Source organism: Dromaius novaehollandiae, chromosome 21 (assembly GCF_036370855.1).
Source record: "Dromaius novaehollandiae isolate bDroNov1 chromosome 21, bDroNov1.hap1, whole genome shotgun sequence".
Classification (NCBI taxonomy): Eukaryota; Metazoa; Chordata; class Aves; order Casuariiformes; family Dromaiidae; genus Dromaius; species Dromaius novaehollandiae.
Window position 1 is genome coordinate 7,732,348 of NC_088118.1, and position 11,487 is coordinate 7,743,834.

Sequence of the window (11,487 nt, forward strand, 5' to 3'; positions counted from 1 at the left end):
CTGGTGCATATCGTTATCACAGAAAGGTTAGCAGATAATATTTTGCACTAACCTGGGGAAAGAAACGTGCAGGGATTTTAGTAAGACACCAATTTTAAATGTAACCCTCATACGGGTTACCAAAAGTATTTGGAAAATGTCCTTCCATTCTCTATTCTTTTTCTCTCTTTCCCGGCTTTGCCCCAAATTCCAACATATTGAAACATTTTTCTCCTTAATAAGAGGAACATATAAAGTGAAGGGGTGAAAGGGCAACCTGGGAGCCGTGCCTAGAGCTCCGAACACAATTTACTCGCTGGTAGACGAGGCGTTTAGCATTCCTCCCAATTTCCAAGGAAAACAGACTCAGACCTGTACCTAGTGACCAGGGACCTCGCCAGAGCCACTTTTTAATATAGAAATTCTTCGCATTCTTTGTTATTATTGTTGTTATTGGTGTTAAGAGAGAGTTTCCTAGACCAGGTAAGCGTCAGGGATTTTAAGAGGAAGATCTCAGGAAGGTAACTTCCGAAGGAAGGAAAGCGAGGGCTCAAAGCGCCAGGAGGAACTTGCGAGGTGCTCAGGAGAGAGGGCTCTCTCTTTCGGGGATCGAAAATACCGGTTGAAAAAAGAAATCAGCATTTGCTTTTTTAAAGGGCTTTAAAAAATCGCATGCATCAAGGTAAAAACTGCTGTTTCCAAGCCTTAGTCTCGTTATTCTGTGGGGATGTGAACACCTCTTTCTATACACACACACAACCGAGCTAACTAGCGACTGAATCAGATCACATTTCAAAGTCATTTTTCATTCTTTTCTCACGTTTCCACGTGTGAATTACACAAGACGCGTAGTTGAGGAGGAACCCCGAGGGCTTACTATTTTGTTAACAAAACCTTCTTCCCATTATTTTCGTTGGGGGGATGCTAAAACATTCGCATCTCTTCCCGTGCATTTTCCCCTCAGTTTCCTCTTATTTTTCTGGCAAACGTGCCCAAAATTTCAGCCTACTTCCAACAGAGATATATACAGGGGACCACTGAGCGCACACACCTAATAAGTTGCAATGAAATAAACTTTAAAGGCTGGTGTTAACAAAAAGTTAGGATGTAAAGAACTTAGAAGTTCAGGGGAAATACTTCCCCTCAATCCTGAGCTGCCTTCACTACCTCGTGTAATCAAACCCCACCGTTGAGTCGAGAAACCCATGTGGCTAGTTGCAGTCATCTTGGGAGCTTTACTAGCCCAAAAGAAAATTGCTGGCAAATTGGAAACAGCTGCAGCACTGAAGGAAAAAAATACCCCCCCCCCCCCCCGTCCTTGAGCAGAGAAAGTTACAGAAGTTTTGTTTACACAAATAGCTTCAATGCAGACATGACATTTCAAGTTTTCATCAACAAACTGTAGGTGACTTGAATGTAAGCAACATTTCAACATTCATCACGGGCAGTGATTTTTTAAAGATGCCTATGAAATCTCTCCCTCTCGCACATACGCACTTCCAGCTCACTTCTGTGGCAGCTGCTCTCGCCTGTGCCTATGCCCCCTTTAACAGGGTGCTAGCAACACAAACAGGGACTTAAAACCCGCAAAGAATTTTATCCAAGGGAGGGGGGGACCTGACAAGTGCTCAGTTCTCACAAGCCTGTTGGACAATTGCTAGAACAAATGAAACGGTGGAAAAGCTCAGTCCTGCAAAATGTGCTCTTTTCATGTTTTCTATTTATTAGATATGTTAAGAGAAAACAGACTCATATGAGTCCCAAATGTAGGCAGAGTATTAAAAGAGGCATGCGTATGCTCCAGCAATTACAGCTGAATTTGATTAAAAACGTCACGAGGACTGCAAAAGCAGGAGTTACCTGATACACTAACCCTGAGGTTGCTTTAGGATGAATTATAACACAATTCATTTTATTTTAATAGGTCACTATAAGATTAACTGTTTAAGGATGGAGCTGTGCTATAAATGTTTACATCAAACCAGAAATAAGCAAGCTTTACTTTCTGGTTGTTTAGAAATAATGTTTATTACATTTTAAAATTCCTCAACATGTTAATTAGAAATAAGGGGAAAGTATGTGTAGTCAAAAGGAGTTCCAGGACTTGACATGTAACCACACACACACTTCTGTGCTTCAGTTTCTCTTTCCTAAGAGGAAAATGTAGTGACTTTTAACCAGCCATCATCCTTTCCACATGCTACGGGAAAACAACGACAACTACTTTTTTTCCCTTCTTCCTCTCAAGGTCTTGGTCTAAAATTGGAAGGCACCTAGTAGCCTGGGCCCAAGACATCAAAAAGATCAGCCCAAGCTGGGGTTATGATCCTGTCCCAGTAGCACTGTGGAATCAGTCACCAAAACAGCTAACTTTGTGTGTTCAGGAGGAAAAGAGCTGGAAGCCCTATCTGTGACTGCAGGACAAAACCACATAGGCATGAAGGACTTTGACACACCTTCCCACTTTCTATTCCCAGAGCAGGGACTGTGTCTTTGAACTTGCTTTTGCTGGTACAAACATATCACATGGTTAGGTCCAACAGATTGAATAAAAATAGCCTCATACACTTCCTCCTCAAAAAAGAAAGGGTGAAATGCAGAACTACCATGCAGAGAGGTTCATCTGATTTTTCATCTGGTGTACTGCTGGGGAGTTTCTAGATGAGATAAGAATCCCTCTGTGGCTGCAAATACATATATAAATATGTGCTATCTTTAAGCATCATCTAATACAATATGTATTTGTGCATGACTGGAAATCTAAGAAGCAATCGACTTTAATTATCACTAGTCATAATAGTACCATATTGTCAAAATTAAAATATTAATTCCACAGGAAACTCCTACCTGTTGAAGTTTATTTTCATTTAGAATCCAAGAGAAGGGCAACTTTAGAATTTTAGCACAAAAAAGAAACCTTTGTAATATTTACTTTGAGGAAAATTGATCATCTCAAAAAGTTTCATTTAGAGAAATCAGAAAGACTCATTTCAGTGAAGATAGGATGTTTCATTTTAACTAGTCAATATAACCAAAAGCACTTTAATAAATTCCACTGAAAATTGGCAACATTGATACAGATATTTTGGGGAAAAACATTTCACCTTTGTTAAATCACCATCTGCCAATGAAAAACATCTTTGAAATAAAATATTTTTCACTCAGGTCTCATACTAATGATGAATGTGATTATTAGGTTAAACTAAATTATCATAAATTGTTGATAAATAATTATCACAATAAAAGAAAAGTTTTAGGCACGGAGATGAAATGAGGGGATAGCCTGAAAAAATGAATTCACATCTTATAATTGTTAGATTCTATATTATTCTTAAAAGAAGTAATGTTAGGTGAAGGTTCATATTATCTCGCAGGCAGTAAAGATTCTGCTTAACTGGAACACGAATCTCTTCCTTTTGCTGAACTGCCCATGTTCGGGGTGCTGTTGTGCTCACACTGCTTGTCTTCACTAACGTTACTGAGGAGTTAGAAAAAGTGTGACTTTTGTTGTTTTTTGTTTTTTCAAAGCCATGACCATTTACAAAACAATTCTAGCCTTTCCCCATTGTTTATAAATATTTTGAGGAAAATATTTTCCATGCGTAGGATGTTACGTAACCATCCCGTTAAATCGGTCCTGGTCTGTGTGGGCTCGGTAAGCTACTCAGGTCACCGGGATATTTTTTTTTCCTTTCGTTATTTTTATGACTAGACCTTGCAGAAGTTCTCCTGCAGGCTGGGTGAGGCCGAACCTACCTGCACAGCCGCAGCCTGCCGCTGACGAGGCTCTCCCGCGACGCAGCCTGAGCGTGGCACAGACGCCTGCCTGGGGGCCGTGCTCCCTAAACGCGGCCCCCGGGCCGAGCGGGGGGCCCTTTTGAGGCAGGGAAGTCTCCGGAGGGCCAAGGCAGACGCCTCAGCGACGGGCTGTGGCCTTGCTCGCTTCGCGTCTCCTGCGGGGGAGTCTTTGAGGTTGTGAGGGGCCAGGGGACCCTATTGGGGGTAGGGGCTTGCAGCCCTCGATGGGAAAGAGGGGAGGGGGCTGTGCTGCTGGGGACCCCGCAGCCTTTGAGGGGGCAGAGGGAGAGGGACCGTGCTGTGGGGAGGCCCCTGCCACCCTTCGCAGGCCGCACAAGATGGCGGAGCAAGTGGTGAGAGCGAGCCTCCCGCCCAGTCAGCCTCACCCCACCTGTGGGGAAAGCAGCTCCCATGATTGGCTGTGCTCCCCCAGGAGGCGGGATTGGCAGAGGCAGCCAATCAGGAGTGAGAGGAAGGGAAGTGAGGCGCCTTTCTCCTCAGAGGACACAAAATGGCCGCCCTGCCGCCCCCCTCAGCATGGCAGCGCTGGCCGGCGGTGAGCTGGGCTGGGCGCTGCCTTTCCGGGTCTCACTGCGAAGCCGTCTCCTCGGGTTCGTCACCACGGCCAAGCCCAGGCTGGGCAGTCCCAGCCAGAGGCAGTGTGGCCCCAAGGCTGAGGCTGGCACGAACCCCGCTGCAGAGCGCTAAACCCTGAGCCGGGCTCATCCTCGAGGACAGCTGCAAACCCACGGAGTGGGAGAATAACACCCCCAGTACCACTACTTCCCTTCCCTCTGCGTTTCCATACTTAAACCCTTTCCGCTCAGAAGCCCTGTGCTCTCACCCTACCTCTTTCCAAGCCTCGGTCTTGCTCCCTCTTTTGCTGCATACTTCTAGTGGACCCCTTTAAATAAATATTCCCAATATTTATTATCCCGAATAAACCCCTTCCACTGTGTTTTGCTTCCGAGCTCCAACATAAATGCCTATCTAGCAGCTTCTAAGTTAAAAAAAAAAAGAATAAAGTCTAAAAACTTAAAAACAAGCCTCTTCCTCCAGCAGAGTTTTGACTCGTAGAGAAAAGAGAAGTAGCGGTGGCTCCAAGTTCACTGCAAGCTGTACTGTTACTTTACTTTTTCGTTATCAATTTTATGTGAGCCGCTTGGTTGCAGTGGTAATGGAGAGCAACATAAAAATCTGAGAGCATCCGAGCTGCTATATTAGCCTGAATCAAAGGTATTTTTGAATATATCCCATCTGCTCTTCTAGGAGAAGAGAAATTCAAACAGACAGAATCTTTTCCGAAATATATAAACTCAGTGTGATGCCTGTGTCTCATACAGAGCTCCCCTTCCCCATATAGTCCCGCTTGCCTGGCTGCACGGTTCGATCCCTTTGCATCCGCTCACCCTCAGGTTTCTTGGAGCCGGCAGGGAAAGCCCTGCCTGGACCTGGCTCGGGATTCGCGCAGCGCTAATGGGAGCCGCAGCTCCCCGAGAGCCTCCCCAGTCCTCTCTGGCTTGAGCTCCTGAAGAGACCAGGCCGTCTGGGAAGACCTGGACATCTGGAGCTCCGAAGGCACTCCATCTGCCCTGATGTCTGCACAAAAACAAACAAACAAACGAGTGTTTTTTCCCCCCAGAGCTTAATTTCTTGAAAACTTCTCACCTTGTATTTGAGCCAACGTGGCTGGTAAAGGAGGGGAGCAGGAGGGAAAGGAGAAAGAAAAAAGTCAGCTGCACACAAAAAAGCAACATAAACAGCTGAATGCATGAAAAGCAAATGAGGTGAATTAAAAAAAAGTAAATGTCTAAAACAGGAGCTTGATGCGAGTCCAAGTGTTTTGACATGGAGGCATGTTTCCCATTCCACTTCTCTGCAGAGAGGGTTTCTCTTCAAATTAGATGAACCATAAAATAAAAAGGAAATTCAGAACAACACTGTAAAATGCTGTTTTACAGCCCTTTCCACAAAAGGCTTTTCCTTGAAGAGTTCTTATACCTCAGGCCTTGTCTACGCACTATCATCAGACAGCTTGGAATATATCAGTCAAATTAAAGCGTTTCAGTGCCCACTTCTCCTGAGTGAGGCTGCAGTTCTTTTGGTATAAAGGTGCTTTATGCTAGAATAACTATTCCCATATGGAAAGGAGTGATGATCTGGGAAACCTCTCTGGTTAATATTACAAAGTGCTTGCTATGAGCATTTGCTACATCATGAAATGGCTCGATGTCGGTGCATATCCCTGTTTGCTGATGGGGCCCCTGGTCCATCCCTACCAGAATAGAGACAATGGAAATTGCTGGATTCAAAAAGCTGTACTTTAGCCAGCAGTTTATGGACCAAAGAGATTGCCACAAGAAGAAGGTAATTTTGTTCCCACTGCAGGGAATGAGATGGTAGGAATGCAGATTTGCCCCCAGAAGACAAAAGCACAGAAGGGATGAAACACAGGGATTTGAAAGAGATTCGCAAGGAAGGAAGTGCAGGTGAAACAGGAATTAGTGTCAAGGAGAAGGGAAACCTTTGGTCTCCTTTTGTGGTAATGATGGAGGGCACCTGGGGACTATGCTTAGAGATGCCTGGGCCAGGGGCAGTGCCTGGAGCATCATTTATTCTCTGGGGGTTTGAGGCACACAAATCCCAGGATATTGGAGCTCACTGCTGAAGTTGGATGTGTGCTAGGTCTGTGACAACAAAGAGGAAAAATGAAGATGCTGAAGTAGGCTAACTGCAGAATAAATGCATCCAAATGAAGGGCTATCCTGGTACATTAGGAAAAAAAAAAAAAGAAGACACAAATAAATGAGCACTCTGTTACCTCCTTTAGCTAAACAGGTACAAAATCTGTGGCGGTCCAGGCTTCTGCAGCTGATGGTTGTCAGAAATCAACGCCACTTTGGTCTCCAAGGGGCGAAGGAGAGAGATTTCTGCAAAAGAACTTGCACTAGGCTGCACTAGGTGATTAGGTTTACACCAGTGTCACTGAGATCAGAATCAGGCCTGCTTCATAGGAAATATGGAGTAAATAATTATAGACCTGGACTTCTGGACTGCCCTGACAAGGGTTTTCTCTTTGTGTCACATCCTGTACCTATGCTGGTGACCTGGCACAAACTTCTTGTTTATGCAGCTCATCAAAGGGTAAAAGCTGTGACAGCCAAACCCGGCCACAGCCATTTCAGAGGGCAGTCATGTTTAGATTTGTTTCCTGTCTCGGGTAGTTAGTGTGAGTTAGATGTTGCAGTGTGACAACAGAGAGAAATATTTCCTGAATGCTCTCCTCTGCTTTATCGAAACACACAGTTCTTGTTTCCCAACTCGATAACTACGATATGAAAGGTGTATCATAAATCACAGATTTTAAGGTAAAGAAAGACCATATTTTCTGAAGGACGTGGTTTGCAAAATTTTTCTGGTTTAAAAATAGCTCTCAGTGCATGAAGACATCTTCCAAAGGGCTTTATGGGGAAGAGTATACAACTTCACTTTTTCATTCGCCGGCCATGCTTAGAGACAATTTTTTGAGCTGCCTAGAACAATGTGAATTACTGTTCTCTGATGTAACTAGTCCAGATATTTTTGTCTTTGAAATACATTACAGATGAACCTACACACTTTTCCAGTAACTATCACAAACCTTGTCCACATGAGGATAAAAGGTGATTATAGAAATATCCTAGTGACCATGTGAACAGCTACTACCTTGTCCGGTTGGTACTAAGCCACATTGCTCTAGGTGGCATATGAACAAAGAGCAGATGATGATCCAGGCCCCACAGAGCTTCTAGATTTACACAACACATTATAAAACCCTGTAGTGTGATAGACTGACCCCTGAGCTGCTGTTGAAATCCGCATGTGCTCTGCAATCCTCGAAAATCAAGCAGTTTATTTTCGGAGCCTGACTATGGATAGAGGAGCTTAAATTTGGGCTCCTAATTGGAAAATATTCCAAGTCTATAAAGAGATCAAGATGTTTCCCTTTTCCATCCCAGGCACAAAAGCCCCCTGAACGATTACGAGTGAATCCCCTTTAAGCGCTCCTGTTTGCTGCGGGAACTGAAGTCGTGACACTGAGTCACACATCCTTGGGTCTTTGGAGGTGTCCGGTTGCTCACTCAACTTGTTGACTCTGCTCCAGTCACTAGCCCTATTTCCTGGACTTATCTCACCGACCAGATTTCCCCTCCTCTCTCTCTCTCCTGTGGCTCATAAACACTTGAAGTCTACTGTAAACCCAATCTAGGCTCACAGCTTGTTGTGAGTACAAGCGGCAGGAGATAGCAGCAGATAAGGAGCGAGGCCACATTGTCTTTTTCCAGCCTGCACTGAGAATTCACTTTTAAATCTGAAAATTGTTTGCTTTAGGAAGAGGAAATGTGCATGTGTGTGCTGGGGGGCAGCGAGAGAGGGGAGGGAAAAAGAGGAAGAGAGCTGTTTTAGAGACCAAATTGGGTTGTACGAAAGGGAGGATTGATGGAGATTGATGAAGGAAGTTCAGTGACAGTGCCAGTGCAACAGGCACTTGTAAATCGTGTGCTCCTATTATCCTGCCCGGTTCCTAAGCGGTTGACCATTCCCAAAGGGGAGGCGGCGTTTCCGCAGCCGAGCCCTCGGATGACGACCTCTCTCCAGGCATGCCGAGGCCAAATTTGGCCGGAGTGACACCTGGTGAGAAGTCACTCAAGGCATGGGGAAGGATTCTCAGCTTTGTCCACACCAGAAAAGCTCTGCTGAGCTACCACGCTAATGGTGTGATTTAATCATTAAACTGGTAAAAACCCCAGTGTAAAAACACTCATAACCGGTGCTCAAAAGGGCACAGCAAAAGTCTGGGTAGGAAATCTCTATCTGCTCTCATTTGCACGCACGAAAAGTGTGATGCATCTAGAGCCCCAGCAGTGCTGGGTGACATCTTGTCACTCGTCCCTATCAGCTACTGCTCAGAGCAGCATAACTTATTTCACTTCCCGGATCAAGAGGAGGTCAGGTCTAACTGCAGGCTTTGCTAAGCACAGCTCTGTTGATGTCTGTGAAGCAGCGTGATTCCTGCCTGAGAGCGATGCTGGCAGAACAGTGCTGGGGTGGTTGTAGTGATAAAAATGTACTTTTATGGGTGCAGCTTGCTTTGCTCATGTGGTGGTTTTATTGCAGAGCTACAACGCAGAACCGGAGCAGCTCTCCCTGTGTTGGGGGCATGCAGGTATTCGTGTGCTGGTAAAGTGCTCAGAGTGAAGGAAAACTCTGGAGCTACACAGCTATAAACACTTTTATATAACTGTTTCTCTACAGGGCAGGGATGGTCCCTTTAGCCGTATCAGCCAATGCAGCAAAGCTTTCTAGCGTAGGTTTTGATCACAAAACAAGGCTTCCATTGACTTCCACAGGAGCAGAAATCTGCTCAAACTAAGCGCATCCAACAGTGCCAGAACGCTCCTCTCTCAACCGTGCAAATTTCCTTTTGATCTTCGAGGTATCGAGATATCCCGACAGCCATGGAGCAGATAATGCCTCAGGGCCTGCGGCAGCTGAGGCCTGAAGGGAATGATAAAGACAGTCGGGATCCCTGCATGGGAAGTGCTATGTAAATTTATGAGTTGATCTCCTGATGCTGCTGAAGTCAATAAAACTGCAGTAGACTCCACTCACTGCAAGATTCAGCCCCTGTTTTGTGATTAAGTCTGGCACATGTTGCTCAAGAAGCTAGACTATAGCAGGGATACAATCAACACAGGAAAGCTTGCAGGGCTGATCCTGCTCTCCATGCATACCTAGGATCCAGGCAGTTTTAATAAGCCTGTGCACGCTGTACCCCCATTTTCACAGCACCCTTCAGACCAGCTGCCTCTTGAGAATTGTCTTTGAGAGCAAACAAAGAGGAAACATGCAGAAACAGGGAAAAGGTATGGGCTGTGAGAAAGAAAGAGATTGGAGAGGCCATTGGTACCTCCCTTATCAAAGGATCTGGCAGGTCTCATGCGGCAAACTTTGGACTCATTCCCTGGGGTCAGAGGGGCTCTAAATGAAACTCCAGGAGCCAAAAGAGGAGGATGAGCTGCTGGTTCGGGTAGTGACAAAGTGTTCGGTGCCTTGACTTGTAGCAAGCCAAATGCAGAGAGATACTTCTGTACCTATAGAGGTAGATGGGACCCAGTGGGACTTACAAAACCCCTTGGCCCCAGCAAATGGTGGTGGGAATTAAGTACCGATTTGCCTTGTCACTTGCAATTTAAGAGCCTCAGTACTTCCCAGATTCCCAGATTCCCAATCCCTTATTTCTTCTGTGTTTTGGTTCCCCATCTGCAAAACAGAGATAATAGCATGGCTCCTTACACAAAGTCGTGGAGATAACTATGTTCAGATGCTATGGCAACAAAGGCTGCGTAATACAGAAGATAGCAAGAGATGCTAAGGGCAGAGAGCTGGCTTGTGTCAAGCACGGCCTTTTGCAGGGAAAGGACAGCCTCCCTCCATCAGTCCTTTCCCACAGAAACTTTGTGCAGGTCTTATATGAGGGGAGTGGGTGAAGTATCAGGTGAGTTGATTTTAGGAAGGAAGAAAGTGGACATTTATCTCCTGTTTATTGAGCAGTCTCAATCCACATGGATTCTCTGCTCCATCACATCCTCTCACCTCGCCACCTTACTGTCTCTTTGACCTTCCTCAGCCGAGTCCTTCATCTTCTTCATGTTTACACAGTGCCACTGAACTAGAAGGGTAATGGAAGCAGACAGCAGCCACAAAACCCCAGCTTTGGGCTGAGAATCTCCAGGATGACCTGGGGTGGTCCCTTGCAACCGGTGGTGATTTCACCTAGGGAGATGGCATTCTGACATCCCACTTTAAGAGAACCACTGAATACCCCCTTCAGCTGATCACATCTCTTTGAAATGCTCACAGCTATGTTTCCAAGGATCTGGAGGTATCCAGAAACGCAAGTCACTGTGCAATAGGAGGCCACTGTTCGGGAATGATGGCCTAAAAAATTCAGGGTGGAAATCTGAAGGCCTGGGGAGATGCCAAAATAGCACCTCTGAGTCTCTAGCTGAAGTTACGTAAGGCCTTTTGGGGCTTCCCTTGCCTGCACCCGTTGTGGCGAATGGTTTCAGCTCCTGTTCTCTGTCCTAGCCCGTTTCCTGGCCCCTGCTGCGACACTTTGATTCATAGGGCCCAACCACCCGTAACCACCCAGGGAAATAGAAGCGAAGCCAAGCAGCCATGCTCATTCATTTTCCCCTCAGGGACAGGAAAACAGGCCAAAGATAAGATAGCTTCATTTAAGCCAGAAGCCATTTTTCACTGGCCAGTTCTCACAAGTGTGATCCCACTGGGATAAATGGCACAGCAGCCACTGTCTTCAGCAGAGCCAAGATCTAGGCTTCTGCAAAAAAATACCTGGAAGAAGATTCTTTGGGGGAAATGGCACATCCATGTGCTATTGTGCACCCAGTCAGGAGAAGACAGCAGGACTGCTTGCGGCCCTGCCAGGGAAGGTGGCAGAGAGTTGAAAACATGGAGCCAATGCTGCTTCGCGTGCCTGGTAAGCTGGGTTCCCCCTGTGTGTTGCAGATTTTTCCTGGGAATCAGAACATTCAGCTCTGCTGTAGACCTACCAAATGTCCCTGTGCCTCAGTTTCCCCATCCCTGTTCATCAAGAAATTTGAGCTACTGAACTGTCGGGCATCTCCACCTGAAAATCCCTGGTCA